The 22,584-nt window shown below is 35.5% G+C and overlaps 1 protein-coding gene across 13 annotated transcripts in view; it reads left to right on the top strand.

The window, feature by feature from the left end:
* The window catches only part of LOC149783365 (oxidation resistance protein 1A-like), a 227,964-nt gene that overhangs the window by 54,772 nt on the left and 150,608 nt on the right, over positions 1–22,584 (top strand). The window contains exon 1 of one of the 13 annotated variants that reach the window (XM_089931588.1): positions 11,607–11,671. The exons of 11 other annotated variants lie outside the window; for them this stretch is intronic. The gene's annotated coding sequence lies outside the window, so the exon portion shown is untranslated. Of the gene's footprint in view, positions 1–11,606; positions 11,672–11,872; positions 11,932–22,584 lie in introns of those variants that run through there. One more of the 13 variants, XM_089931589.1, reaches the window with a different exon arrangement.

The following is a 22,584-nucleotide window of genomic DNA, read 5'->3' as shown; positions in this document are numbered from 1 at the left end:
ATAAACATTGACATGGTGGACTATTGTATCATTCATAAACATTGACAGGGTGAATAACATATCAGTTATAAACATTGACATGGTGGACTATTATATCATTCATAAACATTGACAGGGTGAATAACATATCAGTTATAAACATTGACATGGTGGACTATTATATCAGTCATAAACATTGACATGGTGGACTATTATATCAGTCATAAATATTGACATGGTGGACTAAAATGTCATTTATAAACATTGACATGGGGAAGTAACATATCAGTCATAAACACTGACATGGTGAACTAAAATGGAGGTAATCCTGTCTTAAATCTGACATGTCCAGTGATATGAGTCATATTGTAGGTTGTATATTGCGATAAACAAATTTTATTTACCTCAAGAGAAGGTTAACTGCAATCAACAAACCTCCAAGTGACCAGACAAAGATGTCTATGTATTTACATTAGTAAAGCTGTACATCTGGAATGGAAATGGATGCAGTGGAGAAGCAAACTGCTATGGCATTATTTTATCATGTACATCTGGAATGGAAATGGATGCAGTGGAGAAGCAAACTGCTATGGCATTATTTTATCCTGTACATCTGGAATGGAAATGGATGCAGCGGATGTTTGATAGGCCCATCAAATGTTTTTTTGTTTTTTTATAGCAACTATATTGCTGTAGTTTTTATTCCTGTTGATGTCATAGACATGGTCCTAACTATGTTAACCTATTTATATTCGAACCTTGGCCAGCAAAGATGGGTGGCAGTTAACCAACCTATTAAAAACTGATATGTGCTTGTATGTTGTGTTATGTTAGCACATCAAAATGAAGTGTAGTCATTGTATTCTGATATGAATTTTAGTCCAGCTGCACCTGACATAACTTGCTGGCAAAAAAAATGAGAGAAGCTAAAATAATTGCAGACAAAGCACAAAGCAAACACAAGTTAACTTTTTGGTTTAACATCTTTGTGCAACATGATGCTTAAGAAATGGTGGTTATAAATAACATGGCACTTAAGAAATGGTTATAAATAACATAGCACTTAAGAAATGGTTATCAATAACATAGCACTTAAGAAATGGGGGTTATAAATAACATGGCACTTCAGAAATGGGGGTTATAAATAACATAGCACTTACGAAATGGTGGTTATAAATAACAGCACTTAAGAAATGGTGGCTATGAAAAACAGGGCACTTAAGAAATGGTGGTTATAAATAACATGGTTCTTAAAAAATGGTGGTTATAAATAAAATGGCACTTAAGAAATGGTGGTTATAAATAACAGTACTTAAGAAATGGTGGTTATAAATAACATAGCACATAGAAATTGTGGTTATAAATAACATGGCACTTAAGAAATGGTGGTTACAAATAACATGGCACTTAAGAAATGGTAGTTATAAATAACAGCACTTAAGAAATGGTGGTTATAAATAACATAGCACATAGAAATTGTGGTTATAAATAACATGGCACTTAAGAAAGGGTGGTTATAAATAACATAGCACATAGAAATGGTGGTTATAAATAACATAGCACTTAAAAAATGGTTATAATTAACATAGCACCTAGAAATGGTTATAAATAGCATAGCACTTAAGAAATGGTGGTTATAAATAGCATAGCACTTAAGAAATGATGGTTATAAATAATATAGCACTTAAGAAATGGGGTTATAAATAGCATAGCACTTAGAAATGGTTATAAAAAACAGCACTTAAGAAATGGTGGTTATAAATAGCATAGCACTTAAGAAATGGTGGTTATAAATATTATAGCACTTAAGAAATGGGGGTTATAAAAACCATAGCACTTAAGAAATGGGGGTTATAAATAACATAGCACTTAGAAATGGTTATAATTAACATAGCACTTAGAAATGGTTATAAATAACATAGCATTTAAGAAATGGTGGTTATAAATAACATAGCACTTTAGATATGGTGGTTATAAATAACAGCACATAGAAATTATGGCTATAAAACATGGCACTTAAAAAATGGGGGTTATAAATAACATAGCACTTAGAAATGGTTATAATTAACATAGCACTTAAGAAATTGTGGTTATAAATAACATAGCATTTAAGAAATGGTGGTTATAAATAACATAGCACTTAAGATATGGTGGTTATAAATAACATAGCACATAGAAATTATGGCTATAAATAACATGGCACTTAAGAAATTGTGGTTATAAATAACATAGCACTTAAGAAATTATGGTTATAAATAACATAGCACTTAAGAAATTGTGGTTATAAATAACAGCACTTAGAAATGGTGGTTATAAATAACATGGTACTTAAGAAATGGTGGTTATAAATAACATGGTACTTAAGAAATGGTGGTTACTAATATCTGTCCTTGATTACATACTTTCTTTGTCAATCAAGGCAAATCTTCGTGTTCTGTTAAACATATCTATCACATAATGGTAATTTACTGTAAATGATTTCATCTATCATTGATCACTTTCAGTGACTTTCACTGAAATTACTAATTAATGAATGACAGTTTTTGTGACTGATATTGGTTAAATCCAGTTTCGTATTATTCCATTTACAGGTTTTGAGCTAATAAAAAATATACCAGATTATGTTAAGACAGTCATCAGTAATTGGTCGTCATAGGCTGATGATTCATCATTTAATATAATCAATCCCAATGCTGTGATGTGGTGTAATGTGGTTTGGATTTTTTTAATATAGCTTTAACAATTTTTCAGTCATATCACTAATGATGTCTGCAATGGGGCAGATTTTAGTAATGTCTAGCACTGGGGCATCATGCCACAGACGTGTAGCATGATGTCCCACCCAGTCACGTTATCCTGACACAAGGCCGACCAATCCTTAAAAACTAACCTCTTAATGCTGAATGCCAAGTGAGGCAGCTGTTAGTATGATTTTTATAAGTCTTTGGTATGACTCGGCCAGGGATCAAACCCACGACCTTCCACATCTGAGATGGATGCTCAAACCACTAGGTCACCGGATTGGTCCCCAATGCTGTAAAAACATTGTGCAATCACAATGATATTACAGCATTGTACAATTCAAATGCTATAACATTATACTGTTCCAATACTAAACAATATTGTATCCCATGGCTTCAACAACATTGTACAATCCCAATGTTCCAATAGCATTGTACAATCCCAATGTTCCAACAATGTTGTACAGTCCCAATGTTCCAACAACATTGTAACAACATTGCTATAAAAACATTTTATTGTGAGTTCTGATATTATAACAACATTGTACAATCTCAATGTTACAACAACATATTTGTACAATCCCAAGGCTACAACAATACTGCACAATCCCAAGTCTTCAATAACACTGTATAGTCCCAAGGCTACAAAAACATACAATTCCATGGCTAGAACAACATTGCACAATTCCAATACTATAACAACATTGTGAAATTGCCAATGTTATAAAAATATACAGTCCTATGGGTGCAACAGCACTGTACAATCCCAGTGTTACAGTAACATCATACAATCCTGTGGTTATGACAGGATTGTACAGTCCTAATGTTGCAACAATATTGTACAATCCAAATATTACAAGATTGTACAATCCCAAGGTTGCAACAATACTGTACCTTCCCATTGTTACAACATTGTACAATCTCATTGTTACAACAGCATCGTAAAATCCCAATGTTACAACAACATAGTACAACACATGGCTTCAATACTATTACAACAATACTGTACAATCCCATGGCTATAACACTCTACAATCCCAATGCCATAACATTACAACATTGTACAATTCCATTGCTACAGTAATATTGTACAGTCCCCACAGCAACAATTTTTAATGCCAAGGCTAAAACAACACTGCACAAACCCAAGGCTACAACAATAATGTACAATCTCAATGTTACAACAACATTGTAAATCCCCAGCTACAAAAAATATTTCACAGTCCCAATGCTACATATGCATTGTGCAATCCCAGTCCTACAATATTCTACAATCCCTGCTCTTGATTACATTCCACATGTATGGTTCACCATAACATTATTATAGAAAGGAATTACTGTACCTTATTTATAACACAGTACACTTCAGTGGTTACCTATGTAAGAAGATAACTGGGTGGGACTTCGGATTCACAACAGAACACTTTTGATGATGATATAAATACAATGTTTAATAATGAATGACTTGAATGAGCAATTAATTATGAATAATGCGTGTATATGATCCAAATATTGGATTAATTAACATAAGAATGCACAGACTTAATAATGAAAAATACAAATAAATTACTTTACAAAATACAAAGACATGGGGTGAATGGTTCACAATGATTTCACAGTGAAGAGATGGATATGGTTTACTCAACTAGTAAACAATGTAGAGTTTTACTCGTGTAGTAAAAATGAATTCACTCAGATAGTGACATTGTGCAAACAAAAAAGGAAAGATATGTAAATCATCTTTACAGTCTCGAAAGATACAATGTGTTTTATAAACCCCAAAATAAACCCACGGCCAAAAGATTATAGGTAAGGAGATACACTCCGTCATCAGCACACTTTATTTCAGCTCCACGGCTGCTTATTTCAGCTTCACAGCTGCTATGGTTAATTCCTGTGGTTGGCTTTAGAGCTTGCACCACGTTGACCTCGATCACTCTGATAACTTTGAATGCTCGGGTCACTCTAGGCACTCTAGACACTCTGGACACCCCAGACACGCTGGACACCCCAGACACTCTGGACAGCTCTACACAGCTGTACCCACTCTGGACAGCTCTACACATCTTTACACAGCTCTATGCACTCTGGACACTCCGGACAGCTGAAAATATATCCAATACTGTGTACTATACTTGACACAGGCATACAAACGTAATCATGTTATACACAGTAGGTTACACAGATTACATTATCAGTACAATAATTACAAAACAACAGGTTCAGAAATATACTTAACCCTGCTCGATAAGAATCATACTGTACTATACATTTCTTAAAAATGTAGCTTTATATTAGTATAAATCCCTTGCTAAGTCGCAAACAAGAATATAAATATTTGCATTATACTGCGGAAACCTAAGCTACATAGCAAGCATACAAAAATAAACATGGTAATGCAGTAGTTATAACTTATATGCAAGGAATTAATAAACTTACATACCTCTACAGCTGAAGATGTGCAAGTCCTTATAGTAGACCGCTGACTGACAAGACTATCCATAATGTAAAGAGTTTTACCTACGGTGAGGTGTTTATACACAGATATAGTCTGTGCACTGAATGAATTCGGTTCTTCTCATTGAGAGCACTTCGCACGTGCGACATAGGATGAACTGAACTCATTATTTTGAAATACAACACAATATACATAAGTCACCCTCAGGTATCGTTGTAAACAAAAAACGAAACCCAAGTACATGTGTTTAGTAAATAAAAGAATTTATACAATTCTGTGACAACCTTCAACAGCATTATAGTAAGGAAGCACTGTCTGCTGTACCCCATTCTAAAGCAATCCCATCTATAACACTGTATATATGGTTCCCTTGAACATCATTAGCATAAGGGAGCACTGTATATAGTACCTCATTATAAGGTGACCTCATCTATAACAGTCTATCTGTATGGTTCCCTTAGTCAGCACTATAATGATGAATCACTGTTTACTGTACCTCGGTATAAAGTGAGCTGCCCTATGAAAATATACTAAGTATACTGGTATGGTTCCAGTTAACAAAGTTATACTAAGGAGTCACTTTATAATATACCCCAGTAGAAGGCAACCTCTTTATATAGCATTGGCTTCTTTAAACAGTGTTATGGTGAGGAATCACTGTCCTTTGTGTTATATACCTCGTTGTTAGGTGATCTGACTGTATCAGATTATACTTGCATGGCTTTCAACAGTATTATAGAGTAGAATCAATGGCCTATGTATAATGTAGCCCAGTATAAGGTGACCTCACTATATTATATTACATTTGTATGGCTTTCAACAGTATTATTGCATAGAATCAATGGCCTATGTATAATGTATCCCAGTATAAGGTGACCTCACTATATTATATTACATTTGTATGGCTTTCAACAGTATTATAGCGTAGAATCAATGGCCTATGTATAATGTAGCCCAGTATAAGGTGACCTCACTATATTATATTACATTTGTATGGCTTTCAATAGTATTATAGTGTAGAATCAATGGCTTATGTATAATGTAGCCCAATATAAGGTGACCTCACTACATTACATTACACTTGTATGGCTTTCAGTAGTATTATAGTGAGGGTTATTGTTTTTGTAGGGTTTAACGCCATTTTTCAGCACACGATAGGCTATACATGGCGGCCAGTATTAATGGTGGAGGAAGAATCCAGGAAATCCCCAGAAAGAACCACCAGCCCTTGAGAAAGTACTGGCAAGGTTTCTCACATACCCACATTGGCTGAATCCGAGACTCAAACCTACACAGACGGAGGTGAGATGGCAGTGATCCATAACGGAGTGCGCTTTAGACCACTCGGCCACTCGAGGCCCCTTATAGTGAGGGATCACTGTCCTATGTATAATGTACCCAGGTATAAGGAGACCTCAGTATACTACAGTATACTTAAATGGCTGTCCTGAGCAGTACTGTTATTGTGAGGGACCATTGTACTGAGAATAATTTACCCCACTATAAAGAGACTTTACTGTATTACATTATACTTTATGGCTGTCCTGAGCAGTGTTATTGTGAGAGCCCAGTGTATTGTGTTTGATGTACCTCACTATAAGGTGACCCAATCTTTAACACAGAATACATTAAGGCTTTGTTACAATGATCAATCACTGTACATGCAAATGATTTAAACTTATTTAGCTGTGCATTGCTGAGTTACTTGTTTTGTACTCCATGGGACCCAATCTGCAATGTTGCTTTAGAAACTCATTGTGTGCATGAAAAATTACAAGTAGATTTTCTTGTCATGTTTTAGTCATTGTGTCTCATAATAAGACATTACCATAGCCTTGTTTAAGTATAATACATGTATTTTCTGGCCATGCATATTTTAACTGGATGTAATTCTATAATGTCAGAAAAAAGCAGCTAATCACAAATATTTCAATCATTTCACATGCTTGATGTCATGTCAGTGTTAACCTTATGCAGCTCTACACAAAGTTGATTTCATCTGCTTATAAAAGTACTTTTTTGTGTTTTACTTCCAACTAGAACTTGAAAAGTGCCTAAAATATGTGTATTCACCCAGGAACAATATTTTAAAGTCTGTTACATCTTGAACTCTTTTGTTTCTTTCAACTAAACTTAAGCAATAAGTTAAATTAATATGTGTTCAGTAAATATGTTCTTCACCAATAGCAATTTATTTTGAAACTCCTATTTCATTACCAAGGAAATAGCAATTTAATTGTCATGGACGATGACAATTTCATTGGCAGTTAAACTGATCAAAGACTAACTTTGTTGATGGTCAGTCTGAATGCTTTACAATGGCAGCTATTGTTGTTATACATTAGTGACAGATAGTGGTATACATTATAGTGACAGCTATTGGTACACATTGCAGTAACTTCTATTGGTATACATTACAGTCACAGGTACACATTGGAGTGACAGCTGTTGGTACACATTGCAGTGGCAGCTATTGGCATACATTGCAGTGACAGCTAATGGTATACATTATAGTGACAGCTATTGGCATACATTGCAGTGACAGCTAATGGTATACATTATAGTGACAGCTATTGGCATACATTGCAGTGACAGCTAATGGTATACATTATAGTGACAGCTGTTAGTACACATTGCAGTAACAGCTATTGTTATACATTACAGTCACAGGTACACATTGCAGTGACAGCTATTGGTACACATTGCAGTGGCAGCTATTGGTACACATTGCAGTGGCAGCTATTGTTATACATTACAGTCACAGGTACACATTGCAGTGACAGCTATTGGTACACATTGCAGTGGCAGCTATTGGTATACATTGCAGTGACAGCTAATGGTATGCATTATAGTGACAGCTATTAGTATAAATTGCAGTGACAGCAATTGGTATACATTACATTGCCAGATATTTGTATACACATTACATTGACAGCTATTGGTATACATTACATTGATAGATATTTGTATACACATTACATTGACAGGTATTGGTATACATTACATTGATAGATATTGGTATGCATTACATTGACAGATATTGGTATACATTACATTGGCAGATATTGGTATACATTATATTGACATATATTGGTATACATTACATTGACAGATATTGGTATACATTACATTAATAGATATTGGTATACATTACATTGATAGATATTGTTATACATTATATTGATAGATATTAGTATACATTACATTGACAGATATTGGTATACATTACATTGACAGATATTTGTATACACATTACATTGACAGATATTGGTATACATTACATTGACAGATATTGGTATACATTACATTGATAAATATTGGTATACATTACATTTACAGATATTTGTATACACATTACATTGACAGATATTGGTATTCATTACATTGATGTATGTTGGTATACATTACATTGACAGATATTTGTATACACATTACATTGACAGATATTGGTACACATTACATTGACAGCTATTGGTATACATTACATTGACAGATATTTGTATACACATTAGATTGACAGCTATTGGTATACATTACATTGACATATATTAGTATACATTACATTGGCAGATATTTGTGTACACATTATACTGACAGCTATTTGTATACATTATATTGATATATATTGGTATACATTACATTGACAGATATTGGTATACATTCAGGGCATGATCCATATGATTGACATAATTTTTTAATGTGTGACTGCAATGGTATCAACTTTTACCTTTTTCAAGTTGAAATGTAAGAAATACAGTGTACTACAACTTACATAGTTGTTTATGGATGTATTCGAGATTTCAGTCTTGGTGTAGATGCTCATACCCCCACCCCCTGCGCTGTATATCACTGGATGAACTTAAATTTACTTTATTAGACATGAAGCGGATACATATCATGGCTGATTATCTCAGCTTATAGCTGCATCTGTTAATACTTTAGGTATTTTAATCAATATCACAGGCTATAGTGCTGATGATAAGGATGAGTCAAAATTCAGATGGAAGTCAAAGAGAAAAAATCAATCCACTGCAGCTTTATTTTCAACCACAGTTGATCAATCATTATGAAAATGATCAAGTTCAGTAGCAATTGCAAATTCACCATTTTCAGTTGAATTGAAGATCACAACAACAAAAATACAACATGGTACCAGTCTGACCAGATATAAGAGTAAACCAATAGTATATAGTACTCCCTTACTATGAAGCCCTTTATTATAACAACATTGATAATCTCTGTTATAAAGCAAGGATGGCTTAATTTATTCAGATTAGTGTATTTCACAGCAAACTAGACTAAAACTTTCCTTTAGCCCAATTCCTTGGACCCACATTTAGAATTGTTTGGGTGCAGACATTTATACCTCCCCTCCAATCCTGATGGACTTTGTCATGATTACATCATAACATGTATATTGTACTATGTAGATGAAGACATACAGTCAGGTTCTGAAAGCCTGCAAAAGAAATGGGCAGTAATTAATTTGTTGCAGGTAAAGAGCAGTCATATATTTGTTCTTGCCAGTTTGGCCCAAATCTGAGATGAGACATCGTTCCATTGGGGTAGCTAGTGGCAAAGATCAGTCTCATAAAATGCCTCCTCAACTATTGTAGTTTCAGTTACTTGTTTCATTCTGCTTCTCTTGCTTGGATTCCTGCAGATACAATCTCCAAGAAATCTATTGTATTCATTAAGAATACAGCAGAGAAAAGGGCAACTGGTTTTGACTGTGTATCATTTTTATGATTGTGGTGGTCACATTTAGTATTTGTGACTGGAATATGGCTCTAGGATTGTTCTCATTTGATTTGCTTGCTTGAGAAATAATCGAAGGCCATTATTCTTATTGGTATTCTGTATCGTGTCTAGAATAATAATCAGTTGATGTGGTATATCTAGTGTTATTCACTATTCACACACACACACACACACACACACACACACTGATTTGTGATACTTGGTGGCAGCATTTTTAAACACTCAGGAACTGAAACACTAGACGCACATTTCAGCTAAGCTTTTGCCGATGAAATTAGAAGCACCATGAAGAATACTGTGGAGTCAAATATTGCAGAAGGATCGGAAAACAAATCGTGTTGTAACAATGCAAAATGACATTGAAGAGGCCGTGTGAAGACTGAAGAAAAATAAATCATGATAATATATATGCAGAACATGTCATCTATGCATACATTTTTAGTAAATATATACACCCAAATATCACGTAGATTCTGTGAGGTAAAGTGACCATTCCCAAGGCTGATCAGAAACCTTCTTTAGGGTGTGCATTGGATTTACTAAATGTTTGCTTGACCTGGGCCAGAATGAGGATGGAGCTCTTGCACGGAATAATCTAATTTTGACTTTCAGAAAAGTAATTCTAAAGTTAACTATAAACATGTTGTTTGAGTACAGAAAAATCAATAATGTCTCATCATATCTTCATCATCTGACAGAATGGATGTTAACATATTACTTAATTAAGTTATGTTAACATATACAACATCATGACCTTTAAGAGTGCCGAAGGATGCGATACGAATTTGAAAGATGTCGGCTAGAAACCCATGCATACCGATATTTGTGTATTTATGTGATATTAGTCTCAAATGCTTTTATATCTGCGATAGAAGGACTTATCAGTGACAATTATCATCATTTAAACCCTAACATTAATGACTTAAATTGGTAACGATTATTCCAGTTGTTGAGTTTGATAACGAAAGTTCAGCTGTGAGAGGAATGTGTAATTGAATGCAATTAGAGATTTGTATTTGCCAACTTGAATAGTTAAATCGACTTTTCTCTGTTTAGTTGGTTGATTGCTGATAGTGTACCAAAAAACATGAAAGACGATGAAAAAAAAATCAAGTAACAAATTATGCTTGAACATCGTCACTGCGGGGGACCGTTTCTGAGAATCTGCAAAACATAGAATATAACGTGCAGGAATCAAGTCATTTGGCTAATAAAATAAAGATGTGTGCATTTTGGGTGCCAACTGATACACTGGTGATTTTGATGTTGTGTCTAATATATATTTTTGCAACAGCATATCTTGAACCATTCAATATATTTTGATGCTAATCGGTATGTAAATTTGACAAAGACCCTTTTTTGTTTTCTGTTTGACAGAGTTATGGTCCTTTATTGTAAAATTTTCCGTTCTACATCATCTCGTAGAACATCACAACTCAGCAGTCACTGGCCATATTTGGTATCTCCAGCCCAAAACAACCAGGGCCTGAAAACTGAAGTCAGTAACACATGTAATACAGTACATATTACTCTGTGCAGTACTTGCTTGTAATAGTAAATATAATTTCCTGCTAGATCCTTGAGTTTCTTTCTCATTTTTTGCTTATTGTATATACCTTCATCTATTTAGCCTGTTATACCTGTTAAAATTTAATTTTGATGAGTTCACCATACTTTTTAGAGGTAAAAATATTTGGGTTCAGTGATCAATACTGTGTCCTGGATCTTGACTGTAAGTAACTTTCAGCATCTGTCAGATTGTTCTGTAGCTTGCTAACTTGCTTACTTGAAGGTTACATACCCTTGTATGTTGTAGAAAGTAAGTATTAAGCCAGGCATTTTGTTTGTATAGACAGGTGTTGAGCAGTAGTCACATGTCATCACATACATGAATAAGGATAAGGATTGTTCAGTAACAGTTGAAGCAGGAAGTATCAAAACCATTACTTCTAATGAATTCGCAATGGGCTTTTTTATTTTATAATGCAAAAGGTAAGGAGAAACAGGAGCTTCCAGCAGTGTATTGTTTAGTTATTTTCATTGTTACCTTAATTTTCATCTCTTCACAGCTGACATAATCACACCATACTGAAAAGCAAAGCATGGTGTATAATATGAAATTATTTTTATGTTGACACATACCTTTTGTAATTGAGTGTTAATATTTTAGTGCCACTGAAATCGTAATGAAAAATGGATGAAATTGGTTTAAGTTATGATGATTTGAATCTGCAGGATATGTTGTAGCTGTTGGATAGGTGATTGAAATGAGGCCTAAAAATCCATCAAGCTGTCATTGATGGAGATTAGGCCAAAAAGTCCATCAAGCTGTCACTGATGGAATTTAGGCCTAAAAGTTGATCGAGCTGTCACTGATGGAAATTAGGCCTAAAAGTTGATCAAGCTGTCACTGATGGAAATTAGGCCTAAAAGTCCATCAAGCTGTCAGTGATAGAAATTAGGCCTAAAAGTCTGTTGTAGCTTTAACACACTCCATTAAAGTTCAGTATAGTTCTAGTATGACATTGACAGGAGGTGCATTAGAACACACTCCATTAAAGTTCAGTATAGTTAAAGTATGACATGGACAAGAGGTGCATTAGAACACACTTTATTAAAGTTCAGTATAGTCCTAGTATGACATTGACAGGAGGTGCATTAAATAGAACACACTTCACTAAAGTTCGTTATTGTTCCAGTATGACATTGACAGGAGGTGTATTAGAACACACTCCATTGAAGTTCAGTATAGTTCTAGTATGACATTGACAGGAGGTGCATTAGAACACACTCCATTAAAATTCATTATAGTTCTAGTATGACATGGAGAGGAGGTGCGTTAGAACACACTCCATTACAAGTTCAGTATAGTTCTAGTATGACATTGACGGGAGGTGCATTAGAACACACTCCATTAAAGTTCAGTATAGTTTCTAGTATGACATGGACAGGAGGTGCATTAGAACACACTTCATTAAAGTTCATTATAGTTCCAAAATGACGTTTACACATTTTGTTAAATTTCATTATCATTCAATCATGACATTGACAGGAGGTGCATTAAAACACAATTCATTAAAGTTTAGTATAGTTCCAGTATGACATTGACACTTCATTCAAGCTCAGTATAGGTCAAGCATGAACTGACAGCAGGTACATAATAGAACACACTTCAGTAAAGTTCAGTATAGTTCCAGTATGACATTGAGACACTTCAGTAAAGCTCAGGATAGTTCCAGTATGACATTGAGACACTTCATTAAAGTTCAGTATAGTTCCAGCATGACATTGAGACACTTCATTAAAGTTCAGACTATAGTGAATCAAGTATGACACTGACAGGAAGTACATTAGCCATTGAAAGTTGCCCTATACATAGAACATGATGAGATGCCCTTTGCCTTGTCCTTCGTCATCTATGACGAGGATCTTTCCAAACTTTTTTTCTTCTGGATTACATCATAACATGATGGAAGTACAGCATTTCCTTGTACTCCAGTAAGTTTATCTCAAAACATTTGTATGAAATCTGCTTGTTCCTATAATCCCAGCACTATAAATGCAGCATGGACTTGAAATTGCAGTCACCGATGTTGTTATCTCTCGGGTCTGAGAACTTGCAAACCCATCCTCCAACCCATTGTTCTCCATTACACCTTCACAAATTGGAATATAAATATTAGTATTGTTTCCATTTTAAAAACAAATACAGATTTTGCTAACATGTGTTCAAAAGGTAAGAAAAAAATCATCTTCAGGAAGATTGCAAATCTATATCAGGTTTGGTTGACCAATCAGAATGCAGTATTCTATTCAGGACATTGCGTCATCAGAATAAGTCAGCCTCACTATGGCTGTGGTTCAGTTATGCATAGAAAAACAGACTAGCATTATTTAAAATTATTAAAGTAAGCAGACAGCTGTATGCAGGCATTATTCAGTGATATAAAAGTAAGCAAACTGCTGTATGCAGGCATTATTCAGTGGTATTAAAGTAAGCAGTCTGTTGTTTGCAGGCATTATTCAGTGGTATAAAAGTAAGCAGACTCCTGTATGCAGGCATTATTCATTGGTATCAAAGTAAGCAAACTGCTGTATGCAGGCATTATTCAGTGATATAAAAGTAAGCAAACTGCTGTATGCAGGCATTATTCAGTGGTATCAAAGTAAGCAGACTGCTGTTTGCAGGCATTATTCAGTGGTATAAAAGTAAGCAGACTCCTGTATGCAGGCATTATTCATTGGTATCAAAGTAAGCAAACTGCTGTATGCAGGCATTATTCAGTGGTATCAAAGTAAGCAGACTGCTGTTTGCAGGCATTATTCAGTGGTATAAAATTAAGCAGACTACCTGTACACAGATATTATCCAATTGTATAAAAATAAGCAGACTTCTGTATGCAGGCATTATTCACTGGTTTAAAAGTAAGCAGACTTCTGTGGCTGGTATTATTCAATAGTATTAAAGTAAGCAGAAGCGACAGTCAGGCATTTTTCAATGGTATAAGAGAAAGCAAACTGTGATGTAGATGTTGTTTGTTGTTGTGTGCTTAACATCATTTTTCAGCACATGATAGGCTCTATATGGCAGCAAGTATATCAGGTAGAGAAAGAACCTGGGGAAAAAAACAACAAAAAACACTGACCCACTTAAAGCTACTTGGAAGCTTTTTCACATACCCACATTGGCTGAGTCTGAGACTCAAACTCACTCAGAGAGTTGAGATGTCAGTGATCTGTACATGCAAGTGTGTGTGTATTTTGGATTTATAATATAGCTTTAACAACTTTTCAGTCAAATCACTACAATGTCTGCAGTGTGACAGTTTATAGTAATGTCTAGCACTGGGGCATCATACCACAGACATGCATTATGATGTCCCACTCCAGTCACATTATCCTGACACCAGACCAACCAGTCCAAATATTAACCTCTTAATGTTGAGTGCCAAGTGAGGCAGCTCAGTTCAGTACCATTTGTTTATAACTCTTTAGTATGACTCATTCAGGGTTTGAAAATGAGGCCTTCCACATCTGAGGCAGATGCTCTAACCACTTGGCCACAGGGAGGAAACAATTTAGATTTAAATGCCCAAAATAAATATTGGACATAGTTATTTTGGCAGATGAGGAAATTGTAGAAAACTGTGTGGTAGTCTGACTTTGCAGTGCATTGACCATTGCAAAGCAAATCGCAGAATTTAATAAATTCATGATGCAAGTGCCTGTGATAATAAATGTATGTGTTTTGACTATTCTGAATAAATGAGATACAGATAAGGATATTTGTATAGCACTATTGGGAATAGGGCATTAAGTTGGTAGCACTATTGGGAATTGGCCATTAGGTTGATAGCGCTATTGGGAATTGGCCATTAGGTTGATAGCACTATTGGGAATTGGGCATTAGGTTGCTAGCACTATTGGGAATTGGGCATTAGATTGCTAGCACTATTGGGAATTTGGCATTAGGTTGGTAGTGCTATTGGGAATTGGGCATTAGGTTGCTAGCACTATTGGGAATAGGACATTAATTTGGTAGCACTATTGGGAATTGGGCATTAGGTTGATAGTGCTATTGGGAATTGGGCATTAGGTTGGTAGTGCTATTGGGAATTGGGTATTAGGTTGCTAGCACTATTGGGAATAGGGCATTAGGTTGGTAGTGTTATTGGGAAAAGGGCATTAGGTTGGTAGAAATGCTTTTACACAGATTTCAACAAAAACCTGAGTTGTAGGTACCATATTTTGGCATATATATTCAATTATCCGAAGGTCATCATGTCAGATTATATATACTGCATTTCATGCTTTGCTGCCACTTCACTTTGTTCAGCCTTCACTTCTCCCTGTTCAGCCTTCACTTCACTTTGTTCAGCCTTCACTTCTCCCTGTTCAGCCTTCACTTCACTTTGTTCAGCCTTCACTTCTCTCTGTTCAGCCTTCACTTCACTTTGTTCAGCCTTCACTTCTCCCTGTTCTGTCCAAAAGAGGTCACTTCTCCCTAGAATTCAAGTCTAACTTGACCCTTGCATTTCAGTATAGTTCTAAATATATTCATGACATTTCAATATAATTGAATACATCTACACATGAGTTCAGTATAATTCTATATCTACATATATGTATATGACATTTACAGATGTCAGCTTAATGTAAGAGTATCGTTTTCATGTCACATACAATATTTAGAATACGGATGGTTAGGTACAACTTGGAGCAGGAAGTATCAAAGATATTATTTCTCAAAATGAATTTCATTTATACTCCAGTTGTTTGTAATTCAGGCAGCAGAGTGAAATTTAACCCTCCTTGCTTTATTTAAATTAGGTCATTGCTTTTAAAATACCCTTTTTAACTATGGTACACTCAGGAAAAAATACTTTATTTTATATATCCTTTGGTATTTTCTAGACAGTAAAATCTTTTGTAGTACAGATAACTAACATTAATGACATTGTGAAAATGAGTACATGTCATAGACAAATCTAACATTAATATTAATTTCCATGTTAATTAGTAGAAGAATAGGAAGTGAATGTGATTTCATGGCTTAAACTAAATGTTAATTACCACAAGAATAGGCAGTGAATGTGATTGTCATGGTTTTAAGTAGATGTTAATTACTACAGAAATAGTCAGTGAATATGATTGTCATGTGTTTAAGTACATGTTGTTTACTACAAGAATAACTATGGCAGTGAATGTGATTGTCATGGTTTTAAGTGCATGTTAATTGCTACAACAATAGGCAGTGAACGTGATTGTCATGATTTTAAGTACATGTTAATTACTAGAAGAATAGGCAGTGAATGTGATTGTCATGGTTTTAAGTAGATTTTAATTACCACAAGAATAGGCAGTGAATGTGATTGTCATGATTTTAAGTGCATGTTAATTACTACAAGAATAGGCAGTGAATGTGATTGTCATGGTTTTAAGTAGATTTTAATTACCACAAGGATAGGCAGTGAATATGATTGTCATGGTTTTAAGTGCATGTTTAATTTTGCAAGAACAGGCAGTGAATGTGATTGTCATGGTTTGAAGTAGATTTTAATTACCACAAGAATAGGCAGTGAATGTGATTGTCATGATTTTAAGTGCATGTTAATTACTACAAGAATAGGCAGTGAATGTGATTGTCATGGTTTTAAGTAGATTTTAATTACCACAAGGATAGGCAGTGAATATGATTGTCATGGTTTTAAGTGCATGTTTAATTTTGCAAGAACAGGCAGTGAATGTGATTGTCATGGTTTTAAGTAGATTTTAATTACCACAAGAATAGGCAGTGAATGTGATTGTCATGATTTTAAGTGCATGTTAATTACTACAAGAATAGGCAGTGAATGTGATTGTCATGGTTTTAAGTAGATTTTAATTACCACAAGGATAGGCAGTGAATATGATTGTCATGGTTTTAAGTGCATGTTTAATTTTACAAGAACAGGCAGTGAATGTGATTGTCATGGTTTTAATAACATGTTAATTACTACAAGAAAAAACAGTGATGGTGATTGTCAGTGTTTTAAGTACATGTTAATTACTACAAGAATAAACAGTGATGGTGATTGTCATGGTTTTAACATATTAATTACTACAAGAATAGGCAGTGAATGTGATTGTCATGGTTTTATCTAATTATATGCTTACAACTTCTTTGAAGACTGTGCAACTGACAGTTACTAAACTGTGACCATGGAATCACATGTTTCCAGCTGGGTCTAGGAATGAGTAATATTTGGTTACTAAACTTTAGCCATGTCATCATAGGTTTACTGGGTCTCTGAATGTGTAACCTTTGGTTCTAAACTGTAACTATGTCCTCATAGTTTTACTGGGTCTCTGAATGTGTACTGTTTGGTTACTAATTATTGCCATGTGTCTAAAGACTGTGCAACAAATGGTTTCTAAGCTATGTGTCATTGCATGTTTACTGGTTCTCTGAAGATTATAATTGTTTCATGGGTTCGATCCCTGGCCATGTCATACCAAAGACTTATAAAAATGGTACTAACAGCTCCCTCACTTGGTGCTCCACATCAAGAGGTTAGTGTTAGGACTGTTCAGCCCGGTGTCAGGATAATGTGACTGGGTGGGACATCATGCTACATGTCTGTAGCATGATGCCCCAGTGCTAGACATCACTATAAACTGCCACACTGCAGACATTGTACACCCTTTAGGGTAGGTGCATTTGGGTACTCAGGCATGGGTCCTGGATATTCTCAGTTTAATATTGTCAGGGATATTTCTATGTTGATTTGGAATAGGGCCTGGGCTAATCATTTTGGCAAAGAATAAAAGCAATCTAGAATAAAATTTAAGGTGTAGATTGCTACAGTTGGGAATTCTGCCTTAGCCTGAAATATATACCTTATGAAAGGGCATTTTCATGCATCATGATGGAACACACCTTATGAGAGGGTATTTTCATGCATCGCAATGGAACACACCTTATGAGAAGGCATTTTCATGCATCTTGATGGAACACACCTTATGAGAGGGCATTTTCATGCATCGCGATGGAACACACTTTATGAAAGGGCATTTTCATGCATCACGATGGAACACACTTTATGAAAGGGCATTTTCATGCATCACAATGGAACACACTTTATGAGAGGGCATTTTCATATATCACGATGGAACACTCCTTATGAGAGGGTATTTTCATGCATCCTGATGGGACACACGTTATGAGAGGCATTTTCATGCATCACAATGGAACACATCTTATGAGAGGGCATTTTCATGCATCGCGATGGAATACACCCTATGAAAGGGCATTTTCATGCATCCTGATGGAACACACCTTATGAGGGCATTTTCATGCATCACAATGGAACACACCTTATGAAAGGGCATTTTCATGCACCACAATGGACACACCTTATGAGAGGGCATTTTCATGCATCACGATGGAACACTCCTTATGAGAGGGTATTTTCATGCATCCTGATGGGACACACCTTATGAGAGGGCATTTTCATGCATCACAATGGAACACATCTTATGAGAGGTCATTTTCATGCATCACGATGCAACACACCTTATGAAAGGGCATTTTCATGCATCACAATGGAACACACCTTATGAGAGGGCATTTTCATGCATCACAATGGAACACATCCTATGACAAGGCATTTTCATGCATCGCGATGGAACACACCTTATGAAAGGGCATTTTCATGCATCACAATGGAACACATCCTATGACAAGGCATTTTCATGCATCGCGATGGAACACACCTTATGAAAGGGCATTTTCATGCATCACAATGGAACACATCCTATGACAAGGCATTTTCATGCATTGCGATGCAACACACCTTATAAAAGGGCAATTTCATACATCACAATGGAACACACCTTATGAGAGGGCATTTTCATGCATCACAATGGAACACACCTTATCAGAGGGCATTTTCATGCATCACGATGGAACACACCTTATCAAAGGGCATTTTCATGCATCACGATGGAACACACCTTATGAGAGGGCATTTTCATGCATCCTGATGGAACACACCTTTTGAGAGGGCATTTTCATGCATCACGATGGAACACACCTTATCAGAGGGCATTTTCATGCATCACGATGGAACACACCTTATCAGATGGTATTTCCATGCACTGTGATGGAACACACCTTATGAGAGGGTATTTTGGTATGACTAAGCCTGGGTTCGAAACCAATGACCTCCTGCATCTGAGGTGGATGCTCTAACCACTAGGCCACCGGAGCGGTTTCACCTACCCTAGAAGCTCAAAGTTCAGGATTTAGGTCAGAAGTGGGAAGCACACCAATATTTGTTTTACAAATACACAATTTTAGTATTTATTAGTTTTGTCTGTATTGTTTCTGGTTGCAAGCGTTTCTCTATTTAATTTTCTGTATCCTCTTTGGGGACATAGGTGTATATTATTGTCAGTAAACGTTTCATACACATTTTATTACTTATTTTCTCAGTTTACAAATAGTTATAGAAAAACAGGAAGTATGTGGTTATTTTCTTTATGCTAACTTGACAAAAATGTTTGCTACGTGAAATATAAGGGGAAAACAAATTGTACTGTAGAACATTTATCTCTCCAGACCAAAAGGTCAAATACGCTTGAGCCTTGGTAGTTAATGCATCTTACCTAGTGCACCCATGTGTTGTTTATCATGTCATCTGGTCAACATCCTTCAACAGGGCCCCTGGATGGCTGAGTGGTCCAAGGCATTTGTCTTTACTCTTAGGCACTTGTCTTTACAGATCACTCACTCATTTCATCTCTGTCTGCATGCTTTTAAAGAGGAGTTGTGAGAAAACTTGCCAGTAGATTCCTGTGGGTCAGTGGTTCTGTTTAGGTTCTTCCTCCACCAAATATACTGGCCACCATGCATAGTCTATGACAGGGGTGGGCAAACTATGGCCCGCGGGCCACATGGGGCCCGCCAAGGGTTTTCATGCAGTTCGCCAAGGGTTTTCATGCGTCCTAGGAACAAGTCATCATTTGCACTGACTCTGTTTATGTTAGTCTGTTTATCAAATAAATGTGCTTCTTTTGAAGTTTAAGTATTCAAATATTAACAACATATTAACAACTGAAAATTAATTAGATGTTATTTAGAAAAACCTTTTGTTTTTGCTATTTCAAATAATAATTATTTTATTTAATGAACTATGTGGCCTGCGACAAGGTGTAAATTTGAGTATGCGGCACTTGCACTGTAAAGTTTGCCCACCTCTGGTCTATGATGTGCTGAAACATGGCATTAAACAGCCAAAGAAACCAAACCAAACATCCTTCAACCACATCCAGCCTTGAGTCTCTTGCAGTCTTACACAATGATGCCAGTCTGCCATCAAATATAGCCACCATTACTAATATTGGAAAATCTTGGAAAGTTTCTTCAAAAAATTGGACAAAGTATCATGGCGTGAAGTCCTGTATGAATGCATGATGCCATTACTGAAAATAGGAGAATGTTTTGCTGTATAAAAAAATGCTCAGCATAATTTGCCTGAATTTGACAGAACTCATCCTGGCATAAAGGCCTTAATTGCAGCTGTTGAAATGTTGTCAAGTCACCACCAATTTTACGACTCATTATTCAACATATCTGGGCCTTGTAATTTTCTGGACACCACATTTTCAAAATTTTCAATAATTTTGAGCAGTACGTACAATTTGTGGACATGATTTATTTAAACTGATGGAAAAAGACCAAAGAATGGATAGCATGATGGTGACTTCAGCTTTCTGTTTCCTTATACTAATGTTAGAGACAAGATACCAACAGATATTTCAAATCCTCCCTATGTTGTTAAATGGCAGTGAAAAGTACATTAATAATTTATGAAGCCATGCTTGTATAATTCCATACTTTGAAGGTGACCTTCATCTAATTGGGTCATGAGCATTTAAGTTAAGTACATGTGTCCTTCATACGTGTACTAGGTCTTAACTATCTACTGCAAAATCACACAGAATATGAAGGTCAGTTGTATTGAAAATTCAAGTCATAACCCTACACTATTTATGACATAGAACCAATATTTATGTAAATGGGAGTTGTTATTGGACTTAAACTCACTTTTACAAAACATTTGTGTAATATCTGTTTGCATATAATGCGGGTCAGGCAAACATTAGCGAGTGACTCAAATCTGCTTGTGCATCTTGCACATCTAGATCCCTGGAGTGTATGATATTTGTTGTTGTTGAATTGCTGAATATGCTAGTGTGTTTTTTTAGTTGGATCCAACTGCAAACTACAGAACCAGACCTGCCATCACATGTGTTGGTTGAGAGATCGGGGTCCTTGCAGCTTGTTAGGATAAATGGTTAGAACCTCCAGCAGATGCTTAACTGGACAAAAATGGCTGAAAATGGCTTTCAGCGAATTGTCATATGATAAGTGTATGCGTTATACAGTATGGAGGTGGGGTTTGGAGTTGTCGTATGACACAGGGATGCAGTAAGACAGGCTAGCAAATGCTTACAATTTTTTTTACACAATATATAAATAGTAACTTGATTTTGACATGTAAAACATTTTGCTTACAATTTGACTGAAATACATGAACACAGTGAACATATATGATCCAGGTGTAATTCCAACATATGTTGGGATATGAGTGAATTTAATGGGAGATGTGAAAAATGAAATAGATAAAAGTCCAAAATTTTGGCCCAGGCCAAGAGTTTGCCTCCAGGTGTTGAGTCTGATGTTGATGAATACAAGTTTGAAAATGGGTATTTGTTGGTGAAATGGGTATTTGTTGGTGAAATGGGTATTTGTTGGTGAATATGATTCATCATCATACAGACATACATAAACATAATCTGTATCCCTCACAGATATTATGTGTATTCATATTCAATTGAAATTAAAATCTAAATGATTTTTTCCCCCATTTTGAAATCAGGTATGAAACCAAGCTATCCAAACAAATTTAATACTTCTCGATTAAGGAGACATCTTAAATAAATTGCAAACAAAACTGAATGAGTGTTGAAAGGAAGTTAGATACAATGAATCCTTTGTGTTCAAAATTTGCCCAAAGGGTCCTTTCATTATGAAACATTTCCAATGCTCTAGTTGTGGATCCCTGGAGTGTTAATCAGAGTGGGTCTTAGGGGTCATTC

This window comes from Sinohyriopsis cumingii, chromosome 14 (genome assembly GCF_028554795.1).
Source record: "Sinohyriopsis cumingii isolate HCF-2022 chromosome 14, ASM2855479v2, whole genome shotgun sequence".
NCBI classification, from domain to species: domain Eukaryota; kingdom Metazoa; phylum Mollusca; class Bivalvia; order Unionida; family Unionidae; genus Sinohyriopsis; species Sinohyriopsis cumingii.
This window is presented reverse-complemented; position numbering and strand designations above follow the sequence as displayed.